The sequence below is a fragment of the Macrotis lagotis genome, chromosome 1 (assembly GCF_037893015.1).
Source record: "Macrotis lagotis isolate mMagLag1 chromosome 1, bilby.v1.9.chrom.fasta, whole genome shotgun sequence".
Lineage (NCBI taxonomy): Eukaryota > Metazoa > Chordata > Mammalia > Peramelemorphia > Peramelidae > Macrotis > Macrotis lagotis.
This window is the reverse complement of record NC_133658.1, coordinates 684,532,230-684,553,879: the sequence shown is the minus strand read 5'-3', so window position 1 is coordinate 684,553,879 and position 21,650 is coordinate 684,532,230. Positions and strand designations below refer to the sequence as shown.

The 21,650-nt window shown below is 37.0% G+C and overlaps 1 long non-coding RNA gene across 2 annotated transcripts in view; it reads left to right on the top strand.

Annotated features, from left to right (window-relative positions):
• Positions 1-8,029: 8,029 nt before the first annotated feature.
• LOC141523082 (uncharacterized) overlaps positions 8,030-21,650 on the top strand; it is a 35,083-nt gene continuing 21,462 nt past the window's right edge. The window contains exons 1-2 of one of the 2 annotated variants that reach the window (XR_012478318.1): positions 8,030-8,359; positions 21,333-21,377. This is a non-coding gene — a long non-coding RNA (uncharacterized LOC141523082). Of the gene's footprint in view, positions 8,360-8,942; positions 9,033-21,332; positions 21,378-21,650 lie in introns of those variants that run through there. The other variant, XR_012478321.1, reaches the window with a different exon arrangement.

The window sequence follows — 21,650 nt, the reverse complement described above, 5'->3', positions numbered from 1 at the left end:
GATGACCACTAGGATAAGGGAGTGTAGTATAAATGAAGAACTAGCAAAAATGACTAAAAGCATAGGACAGATTGGAGGGGTAAAGTGGGAGAAGAAAAGGAAATAAACATTTATATAGCTTCTTTTTGTTTGTTTTTTTTGGGAGGCAATTAGAGTTAAGTGACTTACCTGAGGTCACACTACTAGTGAGTGTCTGAGGACAAATTTGAATTGAAGTATTTGATCTTTACAATGACCCTTCAAGGGAGGTACTCTTATTATCCCCAAGAAACAGAGAAGTTGAGACTATGTAACTTACCCAGGATCACACAGCTAAAATATATTTGAGTTTGATTTTGAACTCAGGTCTTCCTATCTCTCTCCAGGCCTCTAGTCATTGTACTACCTAGGAGAGAGGAGAGTAGCAAAAACCTAGAGAGGAGAAAGGTTTCAGGAGGACAAAGAATTCAACAGTATCAAATGCTACACAGAAGTAGAGTAGGATGAGGAGTGGGAAAAGGTCACTAGATTTGGCAATTGAGATATATGAGATGAAGAAAAATTAAACAATTTGAACTAGGTCACATCACTAGGAACTGATAGAATTGGTCCTCAAATCCAGTTCATCTTTTTAGTCTGATTTCACTCTATGTCTTTCATTAGTGTTAAATTAAATGTGTCTGGCAGTGTTATATTGACTGGATAAGCTTTTTGGTTAATTCAAAGCATACTGACAGTTAACAGAAAAGACTAAAATCAAGGACTCACTTAAGGGCATATAGATTATCCAGAAAAAAGCCAAAAGGAGTAAAATTTCTTCTCTCTCTCTCAAAGGAAAATATAATTTACGATTATGTTGATTTAGGTTTGTGCATCTGTGTTTGTGTATGTGTATGTTTGTGTGTGAACCAAGGATCTCAAAACAATAAATCTATCAGCAGCATTACTCCAAATGAGAGCTTCCATATATACTATCCAAATATTCTTTTATAAGTGAAGCTGCAATTTCTTCCAATAGAAGAGATTTGTCAACCTGAATCCCAACTTATTTTTTTAGTTATTCATAATTACTTAGGAAGCAGAACATTTTAGTAGCTAGCATACTAGACAACCTAGGTTGAAATCTGTTGACACTCACTCTCTGAGTATAGGGATTAGAACTATAGTGATATCACTGGTTTAGGGAACTATCAGTGAAAAATCTTACAATACCTATGCAGGTCACTTCTCTTCTCATCAGCTTAAAGCTATAAAGAGTTGCTAAGAACTGAGACAAGTTGAGTGACCTGCCCGAGGCCATAGAGTACTCTGTTAAATAGAAGACGTTCTGGCTCAGGGAAGCACTTCATAATTCTACCAAGCCACTTCTCATTAACTGCATGACTATGAACAAATCACTTAACCTTTGCTTAAGCATCAGGTAATTCTAAAATCACAAGTTCTAATTGGGGTTCTACCTGTGCTGCTGGAGAGTTCTTATATGGATGAAGTAATGGGTGAATTTATTTTTACTGCAGTCAGGTAGGTATAAATAAGCAACTAACTAAATCTTTTGTAAGTGCTATTGATTAAGAAACTTAGTTGGCATATATAAAATCATGGTTGAATGGATGAAGTCATGTGTGTCAGTGAACAGAATGATGAACCTGGAGTCAGAAAGACTTGAATTCAAATGTGACCTCAAATATTAGATGTGTGATCCTGGACAAGTCACTTAACCTGGATTGCCTCAGTTTCCTCATCTGTTAAATGATCTGGAGAAGGAAATGACACCCAATATCTTTGCCAAGTAAACCCACAATTGAGTCATGAATAGTGGAGCACAGATAAAAAAATGATACAACAAAAATTGCTTCAAAGAAAAAATGTTTTTTTTCCAATTTGACCTAATAGTACTTAATACTGCCCCAAAGTACTTAATACTGTCCTAAATTGGGTATTAGTCATGGAATTGTAACTGGAAGAGTCCTTAGAGGCCAGCTCAATTAATCCTATTATTGTACAGTTAAAGAAATGGGCCTCAAAAGAACAACTTACCCAAGGTTACACAAATAGTAAATGATGGAGTCAAATTTTGAATCTTAGACTTTTGATTACAATTGAAAACATGTTTCAGAAATTAAAATAAAAAGGAGGGGTGGAGAAATGATTTGGCATGAAAAATGAATAGCATTAAGAAAAGGAAATATTGGGTTTTTTCACAACACTTGTCTGTTTCTGAAAAGGAAGTCTTATACTCAGACCCTGAAATAAGTATGTCCTGATCCTTGCTGAGCCTAATAAGCTGTGTTCCTCTAATAATCTAGTTAGAATGTTAGAGAGACTAGGATCAAGTCTGGCCATTGGCATTAGTTCACCAAGATGGGATTGATTGAGTTCCTTGAGAACTACCAGTGAGAAAACTTCTTAGACCAATGTTCTTTGGGGTACGATGACTGTGCATCAGGGAGCATCCTGGAATAGGAGGTGGAAAGTTTCATGAATTCTTAGCATTTTCTTTGCTTCAGGCTAACCTAGTTTTTTAGTTTTTGCTATTCTCCTGGCCTTGTTTACATTCTTTCTATCCTCATGCAACTTTGATAGTGTCAACAGAATTCTAGGTTGCTTTTTTTATTTATTCAACAAATAATTTCAAAAAAATATTTTTTAAGTGTTTATTGCATGTAGAGTTCTGTGCTGGGATAAAATATCCAATTTCTGCTGGTGTGGCCCTTAGAGACTAGTTGTGTGTGTGTGTGTGTGTGTGTGTGTGTGTATGTGTGTATATATGTGTGAGTATATATGTTAGTATAACAAATAACTTGCTTAACATTTGTCTTGTAAGACAAATACATTACAATATATTACATAGTGTTATGTCAGATCTAATGGAGAAAGGTCATTACTGATCCAAGAAAAGTTTTTGAAATAGAGGTTAAGATAAATAAAATAATATGTTTAAACATATGACTCTCACAAAAGTGTGTCATATTTTAAGTCTTATGGATGTGGAGAGATTCATTGGTAGTAGCTTTTTATTTAATCCAATCCATGATGAATCTGCCAAAGGTCGAAGCATAAAAAGCCTTGAGGATTTGGTCAAATATCTCTTTTCTTACTCTCTCCTGCCTCACTTGATGGTCCACTCTTCTTTCCCCTTTTCAACCTCAAAAATGCCCTCACTCTTTTTGGTCAGATATTTTTCAAAATTCCTTAGAAGAGGGGCAGCTAGGTGGTGTAGTGGATAAAGTACTGGCCTTGGAGTTAGGAGTACCTGGGTTCAAATCCGGTCTCAGACACTTAATAATGACCTAGCTGTGTGGCCTTGGGCAAGCCACTTAACCCCATTTGCCTTGCAAAAACCTAAAAAAAAATCCTTAGAAGTACAATCAGAAATTCAAACTCACTAGACATATTTTGGGAGTACAGTATTTCTCTAATATATCCAAATCTAAGACAAGGTTCCCCCTGCCTTGTTCTAAGTGGTTACTTTTATTTAATGGACAAAAAAATTAACACTGAAAGAAAACATTGATCATATTTTTAGAAGCTGGTTGGCTTAACTAGGAATAATGATTAGATTTTTTTAAATTTTTATTTTTAGGCAATGGGTTTAAGTGATTTGCCCAAGGTCACACAGCTAAGCAATTATTAAATGTCTGAGTTTAGATTTGAACTGAGGTCCTCCTGACTCCAGGGCCAGTGTTCAATGTACCACCTAGCCGCTGCCAAATTAAATTTTTTTTGGTGTTTTGAAGTGTTGCTGTTATGTGGAAAGCATGCTGGTTCTGCAGACAGAAGAGTTTGAAGCCCTCCTCTGACATTCATTAGTTATGAAAACCCGAGCAAATAACTTCTTTATCCTAGGTATAGGGTGCTCTTTGTTTTTCCTAACAATAATAACAACAAAATAGAAAACCACAGAGCACATAGTCCAAGACAACTGCATTATCAGGGTTCAGTTGGCAAGTGGAAAGAAACTGTTTTAGATCCCAGGGACCATAAACTTCAGTTACATCCAGGGGTATGCTAGTAAATATTTAACAATTGACTCCCGGGTGGGTAAAAAAAAGTACCCACAATATACTTTTAAGTTTAATCAACAATATTGTCATTTTTTACATGACTTCCTTAAGTCAAGAAAATCAATAAAACAAGAGCTTAGCTCCTGATTTGTAGAATTTGCTGATTACTGAGATGTAAATGCTCACACAGAAAATTTAACAATAGTTTTTCTCATCTACCTGTCTTAGTTGTATTCAGGGCACCCCTAGTTGACATCTTTCTTGGGTCTCACTCCAGCTCCAGATTATAGGCAAGTATGAATATGTCTGAATGGATCCAACTAGCCAAGATTTCTTTCCTTGTTCCTACCCTCAAGTACCCTTAGTGCCTTGGCTTCTATGTACAATCCTAGACAGAAGCTGTGATTTCTGTTAGCTAACTACACCTTTCAAAATTTCCTGTTACAATACTTACATCCTAGGGCATCCTGAGAGAAACAGATTATTCCAGGACAAGTTAAACCAAGTGTTCAATGCAATGGATTAATGGGGAAGGCTGACCATTTAACCACAGTTCAGTTTCCTTAACTGTAAAATGAGGATAATAATGCCTGTAGAACCCAAATCCACCTAATTATACTCTTACTACCTTGCTAAATCAAGACTGATGAAAGACTACTTTTATCTAGTAGGTGCTAAGCATCATAGTTAATCATCAATAAAATATTGGCAGGGCTACGAATACTCCTCCTAGAGATTCTGACCCTGATATGACCTTGGTTATGACAGTTATGTAAGCTGAATGCTTGCTGAGGGAATTTGAAGTTGAGGAACAACTTGCCCAGTGGATAAACTGAATTTCAGAAACCCGTGCCTAAAATAATTGGAGTATTTATTTCAAAGCACACCCTTTGAGTCCACACCTTATTATTCAAACTACTGGTACAATGAGATGTATATCTCACTACCAAGCCAGTTGTAACTGGTGCAGGGACTCATTCCTAACAGAGACCGAACTTGAGTTAAAGGGAAATAAACAGGAATTTATTTAAACACTCTTTCCAAACTACTATGAATGCTGTATTTTCAAACTGAATTTTAATTTTTGCAAATCTTTAAATTTTGCAAATCTTCTTCACCTTCCTCTTCTTTTTTTTTCTCATAATCAGTACATGGCTTATAGGATCTGACAAAATCTTTTCTGTGAATTCTGTGGTGAAGTCTAAGATTATTTCCCTCACTTCTCATTGGCTTTGCCCAATTGGACCCAATAGATTGGTAGCTGACAATTAAACACTGAGAATAATTTGGTCACCCACATTGTTCCTCATTTGTTATTAGAACAAAAATAGAGGCTTGTAGAAAAGACTTAAGGAACCTCTTTTGCTGAGAACTTGGCTGAATAACCAAGGCAGAACCACTAGCATGGGCAGGCTCTGCTTACAGACATTAGCTATTAATCAAAGGGCAACATGGAAGCCCTCACAGTAAGGTGAATGCCAGAAGGCAAATACCATGGCAAATTTTTCTGTGCTGTCTCACTTCCAAAAGGCAAATTCAAGTTCAATGGGGGTATAAATCTGAGTTTTAGTTGTATTTTAATCCATTATTTCTTCGTAATTTATGAGTATAATACTTTGCTCAGAATCTCAATTCATTAGAAATTGCTTCTTTACAAACTAGCTAGTTTACAAACATACCTGCAAGCATTATATACTTAGCACCAATTTGGAAATCTGAACTCTGATAGATAAAGAGCAATTAAATGAATTACTCATAGTAGTTTCCACATAGAGGTGGTACCTGCCTCAAGGAAGGAAGGGCAGTAAGGGTAGTTGAGCAGTGAGTGGGGCAGGGCTGGCAGCAGGTATGACCAATTTTTTTTTTTTTTAGTTTTTGCAAGTCAATGGGGTTAAGTAGCTTGCCCAAGGCCACACAACTAGGTAATTATTAAGTGTCTGAGGCTGGATTTGAACTCAGGTACTCCTGACTCCAAGGCCACTGTTAGGTCCACTGCACCACCTAGCTGCTGCCTATGACCAATATTTTCAAAGGAACTATCAGCTTTTCTCTCCCTCTGAGGCATCCTATAGACATGGTATAAAAGTAGAGAGAAGCTGAGGTTATGAGCTATTATTCCTTATACTGGTCCTTATATTGTGGATATCTAGGTGTAAGTAGGAACACAGTGTAATAGATGTAGAGCTGGAAGGAACCTTAAAATGATTTAATCCAGTTACCTTGTTTTATGGATATGAGCTCAGAGGACCAGGTAGGTTGTGACTTGTCCAAGGTCATAAAAAGTTAACGACTGGACTTTATTCAAACCAGGTGTTTGGTTGCCCCTTGTTGATAGGAAAGGAAGTAAGAGTTAGGTGAGATCTTTTGACAGAACTGAACTCTGGTTAATTGTGACACTTTCCCTGAATATCTGTATTTTTGGATCTTTGTGTGGAAAATCTTGTGGGCTAAGTGTAGTAAGCTGCCTGAGGTCTCAGGCTCTGTGAATACCAAAGGGCAGTGATCTCTCTGTTATTACATCGGTAGAAACAGTGTCTTTAAAACTACTTCTTGAATCTTTTTGCTTTGTGTCATTAAAACTATAGGAAACAGATGATAGTTTCAGAATTCTGAGAGTAAAACTATGATCCCTACTCCCATGCCAGTAAGGATCTAGTGAAGGTTATCCATGTTGGATGAGGATTTCCACTAATTACAAGAACTGCTCATTTGACTTATGGTACAGGAGACATGTTCACATTGTTGACTGTGTTGGATCCATTAATGCTGCCAGATATAATTATTTTGTTTTGTTTTGTTTTAGGTTTTTTTTGCAAGGCAAATGGGGTTAAGTGGCTTGCCCAAGGCCACACAGCTAGGTAATTATTAAGTGTCTGAGACCTGATTTGAACCCAGGTACTCCTGACTCCAAGGCCGGTGCTTTATCCACTACGCCACCTAGCTGCCCTGCCAGATATAATTATGTTGCTCTTATTCTTCCTCCTAAAAGTTGAGGATGCAGAAAATGCCCTTCCAGGGCCAAGTGGCAAAGGATAGGATTTTATTGTGGATACATTAGAGAGGGCAGGAGATCAAGGGAGAGCATGAGAACAAGTGTCCTGGAAGAAAAGATTTTGACTTGATTATGCTCAAGAAAATCTTTGCCAGGGGTCAAAGAATGGAATGTCTTGGATTTGGCAGTTCTTTTGGTGAATGAAAACTAGGAAAAGTCGATGTTTTTATTACAAGTGGTTATAGCTACTACTAGTTTGACCCTTCAAGGAGAGGAGACACACACTGATGACCTATCAAAATGAATTCTATCATCTGATAACCATTTGGAGATGGAAAGGAACTCAAAGAAGTATTTAGAAAATATTTAAAATTGAGAACTTTAAGGATCTTCAGCTAGGCATCCTATGTGTGGGGATTTGATGGTTCTCACATATATGAACAAATAGCTAGAGCCACTGCTGTAATAGGAAATCTCCAAGTTCATATATGAAAGTCAACTAGAAATTGTGCTCCAAGTGATGACAGTACTAGTATCTATTGCCTGTACTTCTGCTGTGGCAACTCAGATCATATAGGTAATTAGTTCCCATCTGGGATGGGGACCACATAAAGGTACCTCCTCAAGGAAATTGGGGACTCCTAAATATACATAATGCAAGACTAGCTGGAGATATCAGTTTCCCAGAACACAATCATACCAGATTCTTCAGGACCAGTATTTCCAGTGCAAGGGGCCATTCACCTAGTTTGGTGAGTTAGGGAACAAACAGTCATGGGAAGGAAGCTTGCTTGAAGGAGGGAAACAAGTTCTAGAAGTATGAAGAAGGGATCTCTAGATCAGTCTCAAAGTAATATTTGCCTGGGGTCAGGAGTAATTTTCTGAAAGTAGTAAGTGCCTAATAAATCCTTTTTTTCATCTACTCTTTTACATATGTTAGATAAGCTCAAGTCCTGATTGAACTTAGGTCATTGGGGAATGATTATTACCTAAAGCTTAGAATGATATGAACCATGACATTCCAGAAAGAGATAGCTCTAATGAGGATGATTGTTATGATAGGAAGCCATTCCACTAACCTGGTCACTCAGATCAGATAGTTTTGAGGATATTCAACATGGCTTAAGCAGGAGTGGTAGATTACAGTTACTGAAGGAGCAAAAATCTTTGTCATGATTGGAACTCAAGTCAATACCTTGGGGAAGAGCCTAAGAGAAGACACCTAAATCCACATTAAGTGGCTTAGGATTTCAAGTTAAAGTAATTCTGGGAAAAGAGGCAATCAACATTCTCCTTTTCTTGAAGATGTTTTCCAAGAATAAGAATATGTTAATCTGTTAAGGCTGAATCCTTCAAAACAGAATGAGGGGGAAAACTGCACATAGTGAGTAACACAGTGGAAATGGAGAGAACAAAAAGAAAACAAGGCAGGGTGAACGCCATGTAATTGGTTCCAAAGAAGAACTGAGAAAATATACCTCCCCTGCCTTTGTTGCAGAGGCAGGGCTCTATGGATCTTAAATATCATTTACATTATCAAATATACTTGATGAGTTAACTAGTTTTGATAAACTTATTTTTCTTCTTTTTAAAAAATCTTTACTACAAGTGGTGAATCTTCAGGTATAAAGTAGAAAGGAACATAATCAGAAACAAATATGACATAAAACAAAATATATCATTGAAACATAAAATTTTAAACATTAAGCCTCTTACCAGTCTGGACTGAGAGATTTCAAGAAAGAAAGACAGGGTGAGAGATAATAGATTACCCTTCCTGGAAGAAAGACACAAAGTAGACAGAACTAAATTAAATGGCCATTGGTAAGAACTAGTGTTTCAAGAGAAGAGCCAAAAGGAAGATCTGCAAAAAAAAAAAAAAAAAAAAAAAAAAAAAGATGCAGAGAACAATGTAGGAAGCACTAAGATGCAAAATTTATATGTAGCTCAATTTGGACTGGGGAAAATGTTGATATATTTGACAACATACTGCATTCCAGTGCAATGGACACAGGAAGTATCTCTATGCCCTTGCCAGTACAAGCCAATTCCACCAGGTACCTAGAGGGAGATCACACCACAAACCTTTTTTGAGGGAGGGTTAGGGGAAGTGACACTTTAAAATGAGGAAGAATAGAACTGTGAGAACAGAAAGGCACAGTAAGGACCTCTGATTTCTTATACTCTGAGCCTAGCTTTGGCACCATATAAAGGCAGGTGGCCAGTGGATAGTGTCTGGACTAGAGTCAGGAAGATTTATCTTTGTGAGTTCAAATCTGGCTATCACTTAATCCTGTTTGCCTCAGTTTCCTCCTCTGTAGGATGAGCTGGAGAAGGAAATAACACTCTAGTATCTTTGCCAAGAAAATTCCAAAAGGGGTCACAAAGAGTCAGATACACTGAAAAAACAACCCAGCAACAAAAGCAACAAAAGGCAAGAAGAGATCAAGGTTCTGAGACAGTTCTTTAAACTGACCTTCATAATGTAGCTTTAAAATTGAGTATTTTGACAAAAGGTGGAATAAGAGAGCCGTGTGAGACCTTGTTATGGCAGAGCAGTGTTGCTCTGGGGAGTCTGGTAACTTGGATATCTTTCCCTGCATGTCTATATTTGCTTTCCTCTGGGAAAAGCGTTATGATTTGAATGTTCTGTAAACTGACTTAGGCTCAGAGTGCATAAAAGGACTGGGCAATGGTCATTCAATGTCAGAAAATTAGTGACAGCCCTAACTGCACCATCTAAATCTTTTCCCACTCTTTTGATATTTCTTTTGTAGGTTCTTAGTATCTGGTTGTAGGCACCTAATATATTTTATCAACCTGAATTATGAGAAATAATCAGTTCATAAGCCTATCCTAGGGCAGCTAGGTGGCACAGTAGATAGAGTCAAAATTCAAATCTGATCTCCAACACTTACTAGATATTTGATTGGCGGCAAACCATTTAAACGTGTTTGTCTCAGTTTCCTCATCTGTAAAATGAGTTGGAAATGAAAATGACAAACCACTCTGGTATCTTTGCAAAGAAAATACTAAAGGGGTCTTGAAGAGTTGGATATGACTGAAACAACTCAATAACATCAAAGGCTTATCCTCCAACCATTAATCAAAGGGAACTAATCCTTCACTTCAAAAACTCGGTTTTAGAGTACTGCATTTTATGATAGTGTCAGAAGAATTTGAAGATACCCTCCCTACCTCATACACCTCAACCCCAGCATGCTGGATTTATATTCCAAGAGGCAAAGAACCACAGAGAATGGGCAAGCTTAGATGGGATGTGAAATGCAGGAATTATTGCAGGGATTAACCATTTTAGGGAGATCTCACATCCACTAGAGTATTGATATGCTGCTCAATATATCCTGCTCAGGGTTGCCTTGGACAGCATTGTTTCACAGTAACATCATTAACAGAGTAAAATCAAAGCCCATCGTTAAGCCTGCTCAACCGATCACTCATGCATAAAATTGTTCTTGTATAACTAACTGCCCATTATAAATGTGATTTTTGTCTAATGCCATGTTTTCACAGACCCAATTACCAATGTTAGGTGGGGTTTGCTTGTACTAGCATCATAGCTCCCTATAGTCCACATTTTTCCACACTCTAATTAATTCCCCAAAGTGCACAGTAACAAAGTGTTTTTCACGGGAGAGGATGCTAACAAACAAATACATAAGGCCAGGACTTTTTAGACTAGTTAGGGAGAGGGGAAGGTAGGCAGGAGGATCCAATGGCCTGTTTTGTCACTTCCGTCTTTTAACACCTGAGAGATTTTTAATCCCCACCCCTCCCCTTACCCCTTTGAGGAGAAATAAAACATACTGACAAGACAAGCTATTAAAACCCTTGCATACCTTCCAGTAAATTAAATCTGTCTCCGTTAATTTGCCTCAATATAAAAAATAATAACTTTTATGACAATGAACATTTTGAATTTTAACAACCAGCTTAGTATTCTCTTTCTAGGTCAGGTTCAGAGACACATGTTAATATTTTCATCAAGTTATGATAAAAGATGTCATGTTTTCATATTGGGGGGGTCAAACTCCTAAAAAGCTATGATGATAAAGGATATGAATTGATTAAGACACCATGAAGTTGTAGATCTACTTTACCACTGACAAAAAAAAGCAAATTATTAATTAAATAAGGAAGGGGGGGAAAGCTGGGCAATTCAGCCAAAATCCTAGTTTTTGTTTCATTTTATTCTCCAGGAACCATCATTTTGAGGAAAGGCCTAGAATAGCTATGCTTCATTCTCTGGACTTATCCCACCTTCAAACCCCCCATTTTTCAGCTCCCTTTTATGTGTAAATTCCTTGAAGGGAGGACCAGTTTTCTTTTTTGCTTGTAAGGACTTAGTACAGTTAGGGGAAATAGCACTTAAATGCTTGTTAGTTTGCCTTTTGAAGGGGGGGGGGAGCAAAATTATCAAAGTAAATGAAACCTCCATGCCTTGTGGCATATCTAATTTTTTAAATAAAATTTTGGATTTATTTAATCCAATTCACTTCAATTTAAAATTTTTATTGAGTTTATTATATCCAGAGGATATTATTCTGGGGATGAAATGGGTAGAAGGAATTTGTAGGAAAGTATTAGGAGGGTTTGCAGATGTTATTTAACAATGTGAGCAAAGGACAAAAATTGGGAAAGTGGAGCTCAACAGGAAAGGGTCTAATTCAGCTACACCATAGATTATGTTGTTGTTTGGCTATTTCAATTGTGTCTGACTCTTTGTGATTCCATTTGGGGTTTTCTTGGTAAAGAATTTGAAATAGCTGAAAAGACAGAGTGGTCTCATAGTAGAGGGCCTTGAATATTGAACTAAGGTGTTTAAACTTTACTTAGAAGGCAATAGGCAGGCACTAGAGTGTATTACCAGAACAGTGATGTGGCTGAATGTCTGAATTAAGAATATAAATCTAGAGTTGGATGGAACCTCAGAGGTCATTTGGGCCAGCACACTTATTTTATAGATGGGGAAACTGAGGCCCAGGGAGATTAGATGATTTGCCCAAGAGTAAGAGGTGACATTTGTATATACTGAGATCTTCTGACTCTTAGACAAGAATTGTTCTCCCTATAGCATACTTCTGGCTCCTCAATGGTCTAGATATTATGCTAGAGGTTCTAGAGGAAGCAAGATCAAAGGGTATGGGTAGAAGCAGTTTGGGGCAACAAGGATTGAGGTTGTTTCTTCCTCTGAGATGAGAGGTTTGGAGAGACTAGACATTGATGGTAAAAGAAAAAAGCTGAGGATAAAGAATAACTGAGGAAGTTAAATGTTTCTTTCCAGTAATACCATTGTTGTTGTTCAACTGTTTCATATTTGACTCTTCCTAACCTCATTTAGAATATACTTGGCAAAGATTCTGGAGTGGTTTGCAATTTCCTTCTTCAGCTCATTTTACACATCAGGAGACCAAGGTACACCAGGGTTAAGTGACTAGCACAGGATCACACAACTAGTAAATGTCTGAAGCCAGATTTGAATTCAGTTCTTCCTGACTCTAGGCCCAGGGCTCCAAACACTGTACCACTTAGATGTCCTTTTCAGTAATATTATACTTCTATAAGCAGGATGTGTTCAAACCACACATTTTGTTGTCCAGTGATAAATCTGAAGAAGTAATAATATAGGAAATAAGTATATATGTTTCAGTGCATCAAAAAAACAGGATGAGAGCATTAAAGAATTATTATATACTAATTAAACTAATTTCAGAAAATATCAATCATTAAACATGTATTAAACTTGTTATACTATGTACTAAATACTGTATCAAGCAGAGGGAACAAAAACAAAAATGTGATATCATATCACAGCCCATGAGGACCTTACTTTCTACTGGGGAGAGAGCATGTACATATATTAATAATAGGGACTGGAACTAAGATTTCATTGGTATCAGGTGGTATAGGGAACTCCTGGGTGGCAGGAGGATAGAGCACTGTGCCTGGAATAAGGAAGATCTGAGTTCAAATTTGACTTTAGGCAATACTAAGCCATGTGACTTTGGGTGAGTCACTTAACCTCTGTTTGCCTCACTGTAAAATAAGGGCATAAAAAAACATCTCCCTCCCAGGGATGTTGAGAGGATCAAATGAGCATATTTGTAAAGCATTTCACTTAGTAAAATGACTGGCACATAGAAGGCACTTAAGATATCTCTCTCTCTCCATGTAATAGATGGCAGAAATGGTAGTTGAAATAAAGAAAAGAAGTTGAGGCCAAAGTGAAAAAGGTATACCGTTCAAGTTTGGGGCATAGGGAGAAGAGATGGAGTATCATCTGTGAGAGCACTATCAGAGTCCAAGAAAATGTAATATATACTAAGGTTTAGAATGGAAGACTGAGGCTAGGTTGGGTCTTTATATTAAGCAATCCTAGGAATGTAACCCTGAACCCCAAAGCCCATTATTTTGGGACTTTACTCATGGGTGGACATCAACATCTTGTGCCTACATGAAGAATAGGAGCTGAATTGTTAAGATCACAGGAGAGGAGAGGGTCATGCTCTTCAATATCTGGAGTTTCTTCAAGCCTTTGGACCTTCTTGGAGGTTCTTGAATCTCTCTCTCAATCTTTGCCTTTACTTAAGGCATTTTCAGCTTTTAGCTTCAGGAGAGAAAGATATACAATGATACCCTACTTCATTTGCTGAAGGAAAGACTGAGGAAAATGGTAACATGAGAGGAATTGGCAGTCTCTAACATGTCACTACCCCACAACTTGCTACACTAGAGACTGGAGAACTTCTCCTTGGGTGCCATCTGGGATTCTCTCTCACTTACTGAGTTCCTTCAATCTCAACAGAAGAGCTTCTTCACTCTCCTATGTATAAATTCTACCTTACTATCAATTTGAATAAATGAATTTTTTTTTTGCTATTAGTTGTGTTCATCATGGAGTTGTTATTTGGTGGAAAGGGAGTAAAGTCTTAGATACAAACATTAGGTCTTCCTTTTCTCAATAATTAATAGTAATTAGAAATTTAGTATAGATCTGAAAATCACATTCCTTAGACTAAGAATATTTAAATGAGCAGATATCTATCAGAACAATTCTATCCCCAGTATCCCCTCTCTCTGAGATCAGGCAAAGTGGCCAAACTTCTGACCCCGACCTCCTGCTAATCCTCCTAATTAATAGTGATTTAGAGCATTTTTTCATATTTCTATAAATAGTTTTGATTTCTTCATCTGAAAGCTGCCTGTTCTTATTCTTTGACCATTCAACAACTGAGGAATGACTTATACTCTTATAAATATGACAAACTACAAAGATAACAGTGGTAAAGGGTAGCAAATAAACCTTGCTTTGAATCTTGGGCCACAGTATGTGACAGCAGTCTACCTTTGCTCCTTCCCTACCTCTTTGACAACCAAAGTCATGGAGAAAATAACATGAATCAAATTATCTTTAGTAAAGTTTTATCAATTTTTTAAACACTTTAAAAAAAACAGCAAAAAATCAAGATCCATCAACAATCTGTGTAGAGTATATATGGCCCATAGCCACCATTGCTTCACAGAGGATCACAAAATTTTCAACTGGGTAAGAAAAGGATTGATAAATTTTTAATATGGTGAATTTCTATAATAGGATTTTAAAAATTAAAGCTCAAAATTGAAAATAAAACTTAAAAGCTTTCTTTAAGTCTCATCTACAGTTCCACCTTTTGCAAGAAATCTAGTGCTCCTTATTGTTAATGTCTTTCTTTTGAGACTATCCTTCAAGATATTCTGTCTCTTACTTGTACATAGTTGTTTATGTATTATCTCCCCTCTTCTCCCCACCAAAGGGCTGGAGCTATTTGAGGGCAGGCAATGTTTGCTTTTCTTTGTCTTTTCAGTTCTTAGCACATTAAAGACATAATAAATGCTAGTTGACAGGCTGACTGAAAGATTCCTAGAATTGTTTCTGATTTATCAGAGCTGAATTTTTTTTGTAAAGAAACTACCATGTACATGGTCAACAGAATGTGATACTCTTCTTTGTAAGGGCCTTGAGCAGCTTCTGTGTTTAAATTTTGAAAATTAGCTTCTTTTGCTGTTTTTAATGCTATCTTGCCAAGGTATCTGCAAGCTCTCTTTGAACAAAGAAAATTTTTCCCAAGGACTTCTATCAGGTACAGTTAGTACCTGATATATTTTGAAAACACAAATTTGTTCCAATCCTATTCATATATTAGAGAACAATTTGAATATGACTCACATTTTGTATTGATTTTTGTGTGATATATTTCAGAAGGAAGCAGAAAATTATACAACTTCACAATAATCTATAAGTGACAACCCTTTTGATGTCCATTTCTACAAACTTAAGGTTTATTTTAAGATAGAATATTGTTATCTATTATATATCTTCTGGTGTAGTAGGAGGCCAAGGTAGAAGAGGAGAAAAGAGCTGGTCCACAGATACTATTCTAGTCTTCCTCTCCCCACTTTTCCCACTTTTGATTTGCAGAGGATTCCTCTCTATTGATCAATCAATTTTGAGACCTATTGCAAACTAGGAATTAGACTGAGCAGCAGTCTGAAGCTCCAGGTGCCACTACTACTTCTTGTAGTATTACAGCAATTTAGCATGTATAAAATGGTTTCCATTTTATTAGGTTCTTAATCTCTTTTTTGTGTATCACAATAAAGCTTTTGAGTATTGTATTCCTAATCCCATTTTTCTCCTGTGTTCCCTGTGCTTTTTATTGCTTGATTTTTGTGTCGAATGGTGATATTTAGGAATATATATATGTTATATTATGGGGCAGCTAGTTGGTAAAGTGGATAGAGAGACAGATCTGGAGATGGGAAGACCTGAATTCAAATACAGCCTCAGATACCTAGGGACTATGTGACCCAAGATAAATCATTTAGGCTTGTTTGCCTCAGTTTTCTCATCTGTCAAATGAACTGGAGAAGGAAGTGGCATACTATTCTAGTATCTTTGCCAAAAAAAAAACCCAATGGGGTCACAGTCAGACACAACTGAACAATAATAACAGCATCACATCATAGCAGAACTAACTATATAAAATAATTTGGAAAACAGTCTCAGCTCTGCCATTAGCCTGCTAAGTAATCTTGGCAAAATATTTCATTCCTTAGTTTCAGAAATCTTTTAGTCCAAATGCCTCCTTTCCAGCTCCTGTACTTTCCTTCAGAAATCTGAATATTGTTCACTAGAACTAGAAGGGGAAAGGGGAAAGGAGCAAGCATTCATATAGCACCTACTATGTGTCAGGTCCCATGGTAAGCACTTTTTAGAGATATATTATTATCTCATTTGATCCTCACTACAACTGTGTAAGGAAAGTGGTATTGTTATCATTAGTCCCATTTCATAGTTGAGGAAACTGAGACAAACAAGTTTAAGTAACTGATGAAAGGTTATAAGCTTTACTGTGCTACCATCTACCTCTGACATCTACTGGATTTACAACCAAGTTCAAACTTGGGAATATCTCACAAATCACTTCCTTTGGCTTATATGCCCTCAACACCAGTCTCTCACCATATTAAGTTGAATGACCAAGTCTGGAGCTTAGGGGCATGAAGTTTTACTGGCTAGTGGCTGTTGAATAAATCATAAAGAATAGTACTTGCTAGACTGGATGCTGCAATCTACCAAAGCATCTACTTCTCCATGGAGAGTAACTACAAGGGTGGTGCCTAGAATCCATGCCAGTTTTGTGGGATCTTTTTAGTCAAAGAACTTTTTGATGAAGTTTTTTTTTTCTCAAAATGACTTTAAATACCCTGAGATCCATTTTAAACCTTTGCTGACACAGTCATGTGGATGCTGCAGCATCCATTTACAATACAGATTGTTAAACACTATTGTTTCTGTTGATTTATATATTATTAGGACAGGTAGGTGGCACAGTGGATAGAGCATTGATCTTGGAGTCAGGTAGACTAGAGGTAAAATCCAACCCCAGACACTTGATTCTCACTAACTGTGTGACCTTGGGCAAGTCATTTAACTTTGATTACCTCACATTCAGGGTCATCTCTGGTTGTCCTGATTCATATCTGCCTACTGGACCCAGATGGCTCTGAAGGAGAAAGTGAGACTGGTAATTTGGCATACTCACTCCCACTCAAATCCAGTTCATATGCTTGTCATAGCATCACCTCCCTGTTATTATGATCTTCTTCAAAAATGAAGGACAAACATTATTATTATTATTATTATTATTATTATTATTATGCCCAACTCAGGGTGAATCTAGGAACTAAAGAATATAGGTTATAGCTAAGATTTTACAGAAAAGGTAAAAGGATCTTCAATTTCCATCCAAGCTAATAATATATTGAATACAAAACAAGCTTTATTTACCTCCACAAAATACACATGCACACACATACAAACCTAAACAGATAGGACTCCTATATTAGTCTATGAATAGTCAAAATAAATCTCCTTCCTTTCAAGTAGGCTATCATCTCTCCCAGGGACCTATACAACAGTGTTGTACAACAATATAGTACACATAACTCCCAACTCAAATAATGGGCCAGGTCCAAGTTGGCTTCTCCTCATTGTGAATTTGTCTTTTGGTTCCTTGGTTCTAGCCCCAGCTTAGTCCCAGACTCCTCAACTGATTCCAAGACATTGACATTATACAGGAATTCCTCCTCTTTCCCCCATGAGGCTTGGTCTTAGAATTCCTCTATTTGTTTGGGAACTCCCTGATACATTCATCTTCTGCCATCTCTGGGGCCATATAGTTTTTCCTCTCCTGGGACCACATGGTTCTCTGAAGAGACTGTAGATATCCAGGGAACTGAATCCAAATTTCAGTGAGTAGGCCTTTTCATCCTACCTGTGTTCCTCAAATATGGTTCTGACAGCTTATTTAACTCCCCTTTTAATAGAGGGGACAAAGTTGTAGTTCATGTGATCTGAAATTGTCCCTACATCACTTCTCCATGTCTCCTGACTAAGGAGATTTTACAACCTGGAAAGGAGAAAATAATGAATGTTAGAAAAACATCAAGTACGTTAGTGGGCTTGCTTAGAGATTTTATGGGAAGACATCTTTAATATCAGGACAAAGACCTAATACTTTATTTAATCTTGCATCTTGAGTAGCCTTTCTCCTGGACTATCATCATTGTTTTGTTTCTCCTTCATAAAGAGGACCATACCATCAGTTAGGTGATGCCATGATATACAAATGAACTGAATTTGAATGAGATAAAGCCATGCAAAGTCACTAGACTCATTTTCTCCTCTGGAGTCTTCTGGATCAAGTGACAAGATATAGACCAGCATGATTAGAGATGGTCCTAGATGCAATGGGAGACCTTGATCTTTTTAAGCTAGTCTTTAACAGGTCTCATATTGACTAAGACAACTCCCATTCAGTGACAAAGATGAGGTAAGAAGTGAGTCAGAAAATGACCTCTTATACCTAGTAAAAATAATAGTAAATCTGAGAAGGCAAGGCCCTCAGGGTTTCTGGTCGAAACAGAAACAATTCCTATTTATATTCACTCTGGGTCAGTTAGGGCTCAAGTACAGCTTGTCCTGGTGTAGTGGATGAGAACTGAGGTCTCCAAATGAAGATCAAGGGTTAGTGGAAAGTGAAAGAATTCACATAAGCCCTGGGATTTTAAACTTTTCAGGATTTATTATAGATTGTTGAAAAGTAGACAGATTAAAACTTTTTCTCCTCCTAGAGGATGCAAAAGCTACTTTGAGGACAGAGGTGAATAACAAAAGGCTAGACAAGACAGAGACAGAGATAAGGTGAGAGAAAGAGAAAGACAGTCAGGGAGAGCCCACTGGGCTAGGGAGGGCAGCAGCCCAGAGGGGAGTTTAGGACAGTTTTTATAGTCTTGCCCCTTATCTGGACTAGGGGGAAATCCCTCCTCCTTACTTGACCAAAACTGGTAGAAGGTTGGAAGCTAGGGGTTGGGAATGAGGTGAGGCTCCAAATTTTACATTTAACAATGGTACAATAGGAGTCAATTTACATCTCAGGGGCAGATAGCATTCTATACTTTAACAAAATTTAACAGCATAAAAGATTACAAAATTTGTTTCTAATTACATATTTTCTATATTCATAATTCTCTGCATCACTGTTGTTAGTCAATGAGACTCAGAATGATTTGGGTTTAAGGCATAGTCTTTAAGAAAGAAATTTAGCCTGTAAACCCCAAATTATCTTGCAGATTTCATGATCAAAATTTGCATTCTTCTGGGCAGAACATGGCCTCCACCAATAATATCTTCAGGTGATAAAGCAGTATAGTATAGTAGACAGAGTACTGGACTTGTAGTCAGGAAACCTGGGTTCAAACCCTCTTTCTAACACAGATTATATAACAATGGAAAAGTCACATAAATTCTTACCCACAGTTTATTCACTTGAACAATGAAAATAATAATATTTAAGTTACCTACTTCCCAGGACTCCTGTGAAAAAATTATGATGTGTTATGTAAATGTTATGATTATTATAACTATAATATTAAATATTATACTAGATCTATATATCTATTACTCTGCAGTAATTTGGGGGTTGTTCCTTTTATTATTTTATTTATTTAATTTTAATTTTATTTAATTTATTAATTTAGTTTATTATTAATTTAATTAATTTAATTTTAATTTTATTTAATAAAGAACCATTTTATTTATTTTGAATTTTACAATTTTCCCCTCTGATCTTGCTTCCCTTCCCCCACCCCTCACAGAAAGTAGTCTATTAGTTTTTACGTTATTATTATTATTATTATTTTTTTAACAAGTATTTATTTTCTCTTTCTCATACATCACTCCCGTTGCTGGAGCAACTGGTATAGGGAAATCCAAGGACAGCTGTGGTTTGTTTTGGATGATGAAATCACTCATTCAGAAAGGCTTAGACTTTAATTCAGATTGCAAAATGGTTTACCATTTACTATGAAAAGTTCACAAGTTCTTTGGAGAAGAAGCAAGATGGTGAGTTATAGAACTGCTGTGAGCTAAAGGGAAGAGGAGACTAACCAGCAGGCTGTGATTAGCAGAAACTGAGGGAAAGAAAGACTAAAGTAAAGGCAGGAAACCACTGATCCCTAATGAGGGAGAGTCAGGTGGGAATTGAATTTTGGTTCTATAACAGTTAAAGAAGATGAGTTTCTAAGAAGATAATAACATTAAGCAGACTTTTGCAAGCTAGACAAGATGGTAATGAAGTTAATCAAAAAGATAGTTGCAAGCTGAGAAGGAAGGTGAATTTCTAAGAGGATAGTTGAGCAAAGTTGAGCAAAAAGAGACAATTACAAGCTGGAAAAGATGAGCGTCTCAGAAGGCAGTGAGGGACAGTTGCAAGCAGGAAAAGAAGGTAGTTCTTTTTTTTTTAAATTTTATTTTCACTCACTTGTACATGCATATTTCCAAGTTACAAAATTTCCTTCCACCCTTCCTTCCTACCCCCCCACCCAAGGGAACAGTCAGTTAGCATTTTACTTACATGTTTTGTTAAACATATTTATAAATTAGCAATTTTTGTCATGAGGAATTAGGATTAAGGGAAAGAGATACATAAGAGATACTCTTTATAAAGTGTTCATCAGGGGCAGCTAGGTGGCGCAATGGATAGAACACCAGCCCTGGAGTCAGGAGTACCTGAGTTCAAATGCGGCCTCAGACACTTAATAATTACCTAGGTGTGTTGCCTTGGGCAAGCCACTTAACCCCATTGCCTAGCAAAAACCTGAAAAAAAAATTAAAGTGTTCATCAGATTCGGTAGGGGTGTTTTTTTTTCCTGTGTTTTGTTTTGTTTTTCTTCCTCTGGTTGGGGATAATATAGTCCATAACCAGTCTAATACAGTTGTCCTAGCTCTCTGGACTGTCAAGAGGAGTTGTGTCCATCAAGGGCGTTCATCTCATAATGTTGTTGATGTGTACATTGTTCTCTTGACTCTACTCCCTTCGCTCAGCATCAGATCCTGCAAGTCCTTCCATGCTTCTCTAGAGTCCAAACATTCATGGTTTCTTATAGAGCAATAATATTCCATAGTATTCATGTACCACAACTTGTTTAGCCATTCCCCAATTGATGGGCATCTCCTTAATTTCCAATTATTTGTCTCTACAAAATGAGCTGCTATGAATATTTTGGAATATATAGGACTTTATTCATTTTTTTACAATTTTTTTCCTGGAGATAGTCATAGATTTGGAATTGTTGGGTCAAAGGTTATGAACAGTTTTATTGCTCTTTGGGCATAATTCCATATTGCTCTCCAGAAAGGTTGGATCTATTCACAACTGCACCAGCAATGCATCAATGTCCTAATCCTTCTATAACTTCTCCAATACTGATCATCTTCTCTTTTTCTCATCTAGGCTAATCTAATAGGCACGAGATGATATCGCATTCCTCTAAAGAAGGTGAGTTCTAAAAAAATAGTGAGGTTGAGCAAAAAGAGACAGTTGCAAGTTGGAAAAGAAGATGAGTTTCTGGTTTTTTTTTTGTTTTTTTTTTGTTTGCTTGTCTGTTCGTTTTTAGGTTTTTGCAAGGCAAATGGGGTTAAGTGGTTTGTCTAAGGCCACACAGCTAGGTAATTATTCTGAGACTGGATTTGAACCCAGGTACTCCTGACTACAGGGCTGGTGCTTTATCCACTATGCCACCTAGCTGCCCCAGAAGATATGTTTCTAAGA